The sequence below is a fragment of the Mobula birostris genome, chromosome 7 (assembly GCF_030028105.1).
Source record: "Mobula birostris isolate sMobBir1 chromosome 7, sMobBir1.hap1, whole genome shotgun sequence".
NCBI classification, from domain to species: domain Eukaryota; kingdom Metazoa; phylum Chordata; class Chondrichthyes; order Myliobatiformes; family Myliobatidae; genus Mobula; species Mobula birostris.
Genome location: NC_092376.1, coordinates 150,975,366 through 150,984,306, shown reverse-complemented (window position 1 = coordinate 150,984,306; position 8,941 = coordinate 150,975,366).

The following is an 8,941-nucleotide window of genomic DNA, read 5'->3' as shown; positions in this document are numbered from 1 at the left end:
AGCTTCAACATGCGCATTAGAATGTTTCATTAAAATGGGCCCTTTTCTTTTTGTTTTCTTTACTAACCCTCTAGTCAAATTAAGAATTATAAAGCTAAATCATTTAATTGCATATGTTGTACTGTTTGTTATTTTGTGGTACTGATTTGTAACAGGGGAAAACATCACGCAGCATCCACACAAATGAGATTTCACAAGTTTGGTGGGCCAGAGAGTGTCTCCCTAGACTAACGCAGCCCACCGAACCTTGGGGTGTGGGGGCGCAGGTTACAAGACTGTAAGACATAGGAGCAGAACTAGGCCATTCAGCCCATCAAGTCCACACTGCCATTCCATCATGACTGATTTATTATACCTCTCAACACCTTTCTCCTGCTTTCTCCCTGTAGCCTTTGATATCCTTACTGATCAAGGATCTATCAAGCTCCACTTTAAACATACCCAATGACTTGGCCTCCACAGCATCTGTGACAATGAATTTCTCAGATTCACTACCCTCTGGCTAAAGATATTGCTTCTGATTTCTGTTCTAAAAGAACATCCTTCTATTCTGAGTCTGTGACCTCTGGTCCAACAGCCCCCCCTCCCCCCACCAAAGGAAACACCCTCTCCACATTTACTCTATCTCGGCCTTTCAATATTCGATAGGTTTCAATGAGATCCCCCCCCCCACCCCATTCTTCTAAATTCCAGCTGGTTCAGGCCCAGAGCCATCACATGTTCCTCATAAGTTAACACCTTCATTCCTGAAATCATTCTTGTAAACCTCTGCCGTACCTTCTCCAATGTCAGCACATTCTTTCTTAGATTAGGGGCCCAAAACTGCTCACAATACTCCACGTGCGGTCTGACCTGTCTGACCAATATTTTATAAGGGCTCAGCATTACATCCTTGCTTTTACAGTATATTCTTTCAAAACATTTGCCTTCCTTACCACAGACTTGACCTGCAAGTTAACCTTTAGGGAATCCTGCACCAGGACTCCCATGTCCCTTTGCACTTCTGATTTTGAATTTTCTCTGTTTAGAAAATAGTTTACCCCTTTATTCCTTCTACCAAAATGCATGACTATACACTTCCCTACACTATATTCAGTCTGCCAATTCTTTGCCCATTCTCCTAATCTGTTTAAGTCCTTCCTCCTTCCATAAAAATACCAGCTACTCCACCTGTTGTCTGCAAACTTGGCCACAAAGCCATCTGATTTCAGTTTCTCCTTCTCAAACTGCAGGGTTACATTATTGCATTAATGTGTTATGAACAGAGCAATAGTTGACCACTGGAATTGGTCAGTAAGTTTATCAATGAGGCTAGAAGCTGACTCTAGGTTATAACACTGATCTGTTCTCAGTAATCTGATTTTGGGCAAACTAACAATATGGACCATGAAAGGCCTTGGTGACCTTTGGATTATGAGAAAACAGTGAATTTTCAGACAGCCTACTATGACATTTTTCATCTAGTTTGTTGCTCTTTGTTTGTAGCGCAAGCCTGGGAAGTGTACAAGGTTAAAATTAGATTCTGTATTATCTCATCAAATCCACTTGATGGCGCTCTGATACAACAGAGCCTTTCAAAACCAAACCAACCTTGGATTTTTTAATTGTTGTGTTAGCATTATATTGAACATTGATGTTTTTATGCATGTGCATGTGTGTGTATGCAGTTGACTATAAGCCTTAATGACTATTCATATGCAAAGCTGCCGATTGGTGGAGTCAATGCTCAACTAGTATTATGAGATTGTTGATGTTTCTTAAGATGTTTTAATATCAATAAAGGAATCAGCTTAGATTTTCATGGAAATGCTGGTATTTCCCTCTGTAGCTGTCAGTAAATGCTGCACACCCTGGAAATTGGAAAGCAAAATTATGAACTTTTTTTATGTACTTGATGAAGATTTCCCAGCTGCACTTTGACATTGGATTCTTCATGGAGTGCACTATCTTAACAGTTTATGTTGGTGATCCTGCCCAAGGTTAGCGACGCACACGAAATGCTGGAGGAACTCAGCAGGCCAGGCAGCATCTATGGAAAAAAGTACCATTGACGTTTCAGGCCCAAAACCCTTTGGCAGGCCCAAAACGTTGACTGTACTTTTTTGTACTGTGTGAGTTCCTCGGATTTCCAGCATCTGCAGATTTTCTCATTTCTGCCCAAGATTAGACCTACCACAAATTCAGTGACTCCATTAATTTCAATGGAAAGAAAAGGCTGCAGATATTTCATTAGAATGTATTTAATTAATTTTAAGTGCACACATTTAATGTACATTTTTATTATTAGTTATTAAATTTGATATGTCTTTAAATGTTTGTAAATTCCGGGAAATGAAATTCCCTTTCCAGTGGTGTTGCACATTCTCAAAATCTCACTTCTACCTCTTTATTCTCACTTTAGTATTTCTTTATGCACTACCTTTGTTTGCATCACTGCACCATTCCATTGTTTTTGCACTCATCACTGTATTTATTGTTGTATTTATTATTAGCATGTATACTGTTTATTCTGTGACTTCTGTGTGAAGGAGCAACTTCATTGGTGTATATGACAATAAACCAATCGACAAGAATAGGTCACTTTCTTAGAGCCCTCTTGCCTTTTGTCTGTGGGGAAATATATATTCGGTATTCCATCTGCTGCCTCCCCCCACAGCAAAGTTGAAGCCAGTAACTAAAGATGCATAGAGTTCTAAATTTTACTTATCATCTTACCACACAGTGTCATCATGACTTTCACTTGTTTTTTAAAAGTAATTTTTCTTTATTCTTACGCATGATAGAGATGGCATTGAAAAGGCCATTTGCCCTCTAAAATCCTTGAAATCTACTTGGTGATACTCCTGTTGTGTTTTTAGATAGATTTCAAATTTTTACCACAAAAACTTAAAGGAGTGATCATCTATTTTCAGGTTAGAATCAGATGTGATGTGTAAAGGAACTTGTGGTGTTGCATTCCCATATCCCTTCTCTCCTTTTCCTTTTAGGTGGTAGATTTTTCAGGATTGAGCAGTTTTATAGAAGTTGCGGTGACAACTTAGTTATTAGGGCAGTAAGGTAGTGTAACGCTTTACAGCGCTAGCAATCTGGGATCAACTCCACTACTGCCAGGAAGGAGTTTATATGTTCTCCTCGTGACCATGTGAGTTTCCATCGGGTGTTCCACTTTCTTCCTTCATTCCAAAGTCAAACAAGTTAGGGCTTAGGATGAATGAGTTAAGGACATGCTATGCTGGTGCCAGAAATGGGTCTCCAGCATAATCTTTGGAATATAGTAGTCATACTTCATTGATCCCAGGGGAAATTGGTTTTCGTCTGGCAACAACTGCCTGTTGATGCAAATGACACATTTTACAGTATGTTTCGATGTACATGTGACAAATAAAAATAATCTTGTCATCCAATCTATCTTCTGTAAATCCTAAGTGCTGGACTTCCTTGAAGCTCTTTCTTTTCTTTTGCATGTACTGCCTCAGGTGAGTTATTTCTAAGAAATCATAAGAATATAGCACTTGCCATTTCAAGGAGAAGGTGTGGCAAAGATCAGAAATGTTCGTGAAGAAAAGCTGGTAAAGCACAATATGAAAAATGAAGGATAATTGAAGGTGAAATGATAGCATTGTCAAGCTTAAAAACTTGATTTAGCAAGCAGGGCTGAATGATCCATTTCTACAATGGAGTAATTTTAACTCCTGAGAGTGGGTGGGTTTTGTAAGTAAAGTATTAAATCTGTTTAATCAGGTCACCAACTTTTGTACTTTACCCAAGTGAATTGGAAAGCCCCAAGAGGAGAGTAACTTAACTGAGGGGGAGAAGAGGGAGAGATATGTTGTATCAGTAACTGAAAGAAGTTCAAAACTAAGGTAATGGGAGAACAGGCAGATATAGCAAGTTATTAGGAAGATCAATGATGGTGCATTGACTATTTTTGCAAGAGGATTTGAATACATGAGTAAGGTATTGCAATTATATTAGACCTGGTGAAACTATATCTAGAATACTGTGTGCATATCTAGTCGCCCCACCTTATGAGGATATACAGTATGTAACAGAGGGAATGCAGCAAAGGCTCACATGTTGATTCTAGTGATGTGGAGATTTTACTATGAGGGGTGCTTTGCTCTCTGGAGTTTGGAAGAATGAAACACAAAATTCTCACAGGCATGACGAAGTAGATGAAGGAATGATGTTTCTCCTGGATGAACTGTCTAGAACCAAGAATTAACATAAGGGTTTGACAATTCAGGACAGAAGTTGGCATAAGCTTCTTCACTTAGCAGGTAGTCATTTTTTTAAAGAATTTCTCTAGCAAAAGAGAGCTGTGGACGCTCAGTCACTGAGTATATCAAGATGGAAACAGGAGTGGGTGGGGGCACAGTACAGTGGAGTATTAGCAATAAGGAAATGTTACTAATCCACACTGACTGTGGTCTTCTGATGAGGAGGTCAAGGATCTCGTTGCAGAGGGAGGCACAGAGGCCCAAGTATTAAAGTTTTAACAACACTTAAAATGTAATTGGACAGGTACATGGATAGGAAAGGTTTAGAGACCAAATGGATCCAGCTTAGATGGGAATCTTAATTTGCATGGGTCAGTTGGGCCAAATAACTAATTTCCATTTTTTATGACTCTAATGATCATGGGCAATGCAACAACTGTCCTTCACATTTTCTCTTTCCACCATTCTAAAATACAAATTGGCCTTCCAAATAAAGTAGTTTCTACTTCGACTTACTCCAATATACAATATGCAGGTCACACACAAATGCTGGAGGAACTCAGCAAGTCAGGTAGCATTGACAGGGGGATTGTTTCAGGCCGAGAACCGTCATCAGGACCGGTGCATGGATAAAAGAGATTAACAGAGGAAATGGGCTGAACAGCAGTCTTTATTGGCATGGACCAGTTGGACTACACGAGTTTCCATGTATGACACTATCACAGTGGGAGATGAAGGGTCAAACTTGCTGAGTTCCTCCAGCATTTTGTATGTGATTTCCAGCCTTTGCAGAATCTCTTATGTTTATGCTAGATTTGTATTTTGTGTTAACATCATGGTCTCCCATACACTGGAAAAAACAAAAGGTAGATTCAGTATCTAATTTGCAGACACCTACATCAGATCTATAGAAATGTGAAGATCTTCCAAATTCAGTGTCAAGTTCCATAATCTTAGATAATCCTTTTCCTCTGAGTGTATCAGATCTGTCCACTTCCACTGTAACACTGCAGCCAGCAGGGTAGGTATCAGTGCATAAAGGATGCAGAATCAAAAAGGGTAGCAAATACAATACTCGAAGTGTTATATCTTCATGAGCAGAGTATAAGAAATAAGGTGGAAGATCTTGTTGCATTATTATAGATTATCAGGTATGATGTTGTCGCCATCAGTGAATCATGGTTGAAGAATAGCTATAGTTGGGAGCTGAATGTCCAACTTTACACATTGTATCAGAGGGATAGGAAAATAGGCAGAGGGGGTGGTGTGGCTCTGCTGGCAAAGAATGGCATCAAATCAGCTGAAAGATGTGCCATAGGATCAGAAGATGTTGAATCCTAGTGGGCTGAGCTCAGAAACTGCAAGAGTAAAAGGACCCTAATGGCAGTTATATACAGGCCTCCCAACAGTAGCTGTGATGTGGACCACAGATTACAACCGGAAATAGAAAAGTTTTGTCAAAAGGGCAATGTTATGATAGTCATGGGAGATTACAATGTGCAGGCAGATTGAGAAAATCAGATTGGTAATGGATCTCAAGAGAGTGATTTTGTTGAATGCCTATGAGGTGGCTTTTTCGATCAGTTTTTCATTGAGCCTACTTGGAGATCAGCTATACTGGATTAGGTGTTATGTAATGAACCAGAGGCAATTAGGGAGTTTAAGGTAAAAGAACTCTTAGGAGGCAGTGATCACAATATGATTGAGTTCAACTTAAAATTTGATAGGGAGAAAGTAAAGTTTGATGTAGCAGCATTTCAGTGTAGTGAAAGAAATTACAGTGGTATGAGGGAGTTGGCCAAAGTAAATTGGAAAGAGATACTGGCAGGGACGACAGCACAGCAGCAGCGGTGTGAGTTTCTGGGAAAAATGAGGAAAGTGCAGAATAGAAGTATTCAAAAAACAAAGAAATACTCAAATGGAAAAATAGTACAACCACGGCTGACAAGGGAAGTCAAAGCTAATGTCAAAGCAAAAGAGAGGGCATACAAGCACTAATTTGTGAGAAGCCAGATGGAAAACTTTTAAAAACTTACAGAGAGCAACTAAAAGAATCATTAGGAGGGAAGAGATGAAATATGAAAGTAAGCTAGCAAACAATATCAAAAAGGATGGTAAAAGCTTTTTCAAGTATGTAAAAAATGAAAGAGAGATGAGAGTGGATATAGGACCGCTAGAAAATAAGACAGGAGAAATAATAACGGGGGACAGGGAGATAGCCGATGAACTAAATGAGTATTCTACACCAGTCTTCACTGTGGAAGACAATAGCAGTGTGCCAGATGTTGAACAGTGTGAGGGAAGAGATGTGAGTGCAGTTACTATTAGAAGGGAGAAGGTGCTCAAAAAGCAGAAGGACCTAACGGTACATAAGTCACCCGGACCAGATGAACTCCACACTACACTTCTGAAAGGGGTAGCATTAGAGATTATGGAGGCATTAGTAATGATCTTTCAAAAATCAGTGGACTCTGGCATGATGCCAGAGGACTGGAAAATTGCAAATGTCACTTCACTCTTTAAGAAATGAGGAAGGCAGCAGAAAGGAAAATTATAGACCAGTTAGCCTGACCTCAGTGGTTGGGAAGATGTTGGAGTCAATGTGGTGATGGAGTACTTGGTGACACAGGACAAGATAGGACAAAGTCAGCATGGTTTCCTTAAGGGAAAATCCTGTCTGACAAACCTGTTGGAATTTTTTGAGATGACAAGCAGGTTAAAGGGAATGTAGTGGATATTGTATATTTGGACTTTCAGAAGGTCTTACCAAGTTGAGAGCCATGGTATCACAGGAAAGCTACTGGCACGGTTAGACCATTAGCTGGTTGGTAGGAGGTAGCGAGTGGGAATAAAAGAATCCTTTTTTGGTTGGCTGCCAGTGACTAGTGGTGTTCCGCAGAGGTCGGTGTTGGGACCGCTTCTTTTTATTCTGTATATCAATCATTTAGATGATGGAATAGATGGCTTCGTTGCCAAGTTAGCAGATGATACAAAGATTGGTGGAGGGGCAGATAGTGTTGAGGAAACAGGTGGGCTGGAGAAGGACTTAGACAGATTAAGAGAATGGGCAAGAAAGCGGCAAATGAAATAAGATGTTGGAAAATGCACAGTCGCGCACTTTGGTAATAGAAATAAATGTGCAGACTATTTTCTAAACAGGGAGAAAATCCAAAAATCTGAGATGCAAAGGGACTTGGAAGACCTTGTACAGAACATCCTAAAGGTTAACTTGCAGGTGGAGTTGATAGTGAGGAAGGCAAATGCAATGTTAGCATTTCAAGAGGTCTAGAATATAAGAGTAGGGATGTGATGCTGAGGCTTTATAAGGCACTGGTGAGGCCTCACCTTGAGTACTGTGAATAGTTTTGGGCACGTCGTCTAAGAAAAGATATGCTGGCATTGGAGAGAGTTCAGAAGAGGTTCACAAGGATGATTTCTGAAATGAAAGGATTATAATACGAGGAATGTTTGACGGCTCTGGCTTTGTACTCATTGGAATCTAGAAGGATGACGGGGGATCTCATTGAAACTTTTTGAATGTTATAAGGCCTAGACAGTGTAGATGTGGAAAGGATGTTCCCTTTAGTGGAGAGTGTTAGACCAGAGAGCACAGCCTCAGAATAGAAGGACCTTCTTTTAGAATAGAAATCAGAAGCAATATGAATCTGAGAAATTCATTGTCACAGGTGGCTATGGAGGCCAAGTCACTGAGTATGTTTAAAGTGGAGCGTGATAATTCCTTGATTAGTAAGGATAGCAAAGGTTACAGGGAGAAGGCAGGAGAAATAAATCAGTCATCACAGGAGAGTACAGCCTCAGGAAAGAGGGTGTCCATTTAAAACAGATGTGGAGAAAACTCTTCAGCCAGAAGTTGGTGAATTTGTTACACGGGCAGCTGTGGAGGCTAGGTCGTTGTATGTATTTAAGGCAGAGCTTGATTGGCTCTTGATTGGACAGGCATCAAATGTTATGGGAAGAAGTCTGGAAAGTGAGGCTGAGGAGGGAAGAAAGGATCAGCCACGATTGAATGGTAGAGCAAACTCAATGGGGCAAATGGCCTAATTCTGCTCTGGTGTTTCATTGTCTATGGCCTAACTCATCCATCTGTGAAATTGGCTCAGTTTTTCTCTCATTGTTAACATATCCTGGCTATTGTTATGCCCCATAGCCTTAAATTCTCAAGTTTTATATTCCTTTGTTTGTATTGGTCAGTTTTGGTCACCTCACTACAGGAAGGATGTAGATACAGTAAAAAGAATGCCGAGGAAATTTTCAAGGATGTTGCCTGGATTGGATAGCATGCCTTATGAGAATGGGTAGAGTGAACTTGGCCTTGTCTCCTTGGAATGATGGAGGATGAGAGGTGACTTGATAAGGGGTGTGTAAGATGACAAGAAGCATTGATTGTACAAATAGCCAGAGGCTTTTTTCCCCCCCAGGGCTGAAATTGCTAACATGAGGGAGTATAGTTTTAAGATGCTTGTAAGTAGGTACAGAGGGGATATCAGGGATGAGTTTTCCCCACAGAGTGGTGGGTGCATGGAATACACTGCCGGTAACAGTGGCAGAGGGAGATGCAATAGTGTGTTTTAAGAGACTCTTAGATAGGTACATAAGCTTAGAAAATTATAGGGGCTATACAGTAGGGCAAGTCTAGGCAGCTTCTACCGTAGGTTAAATGGTCGGCACAACGTTGTGGGCCGAAGGGCCTGTAATGTGCT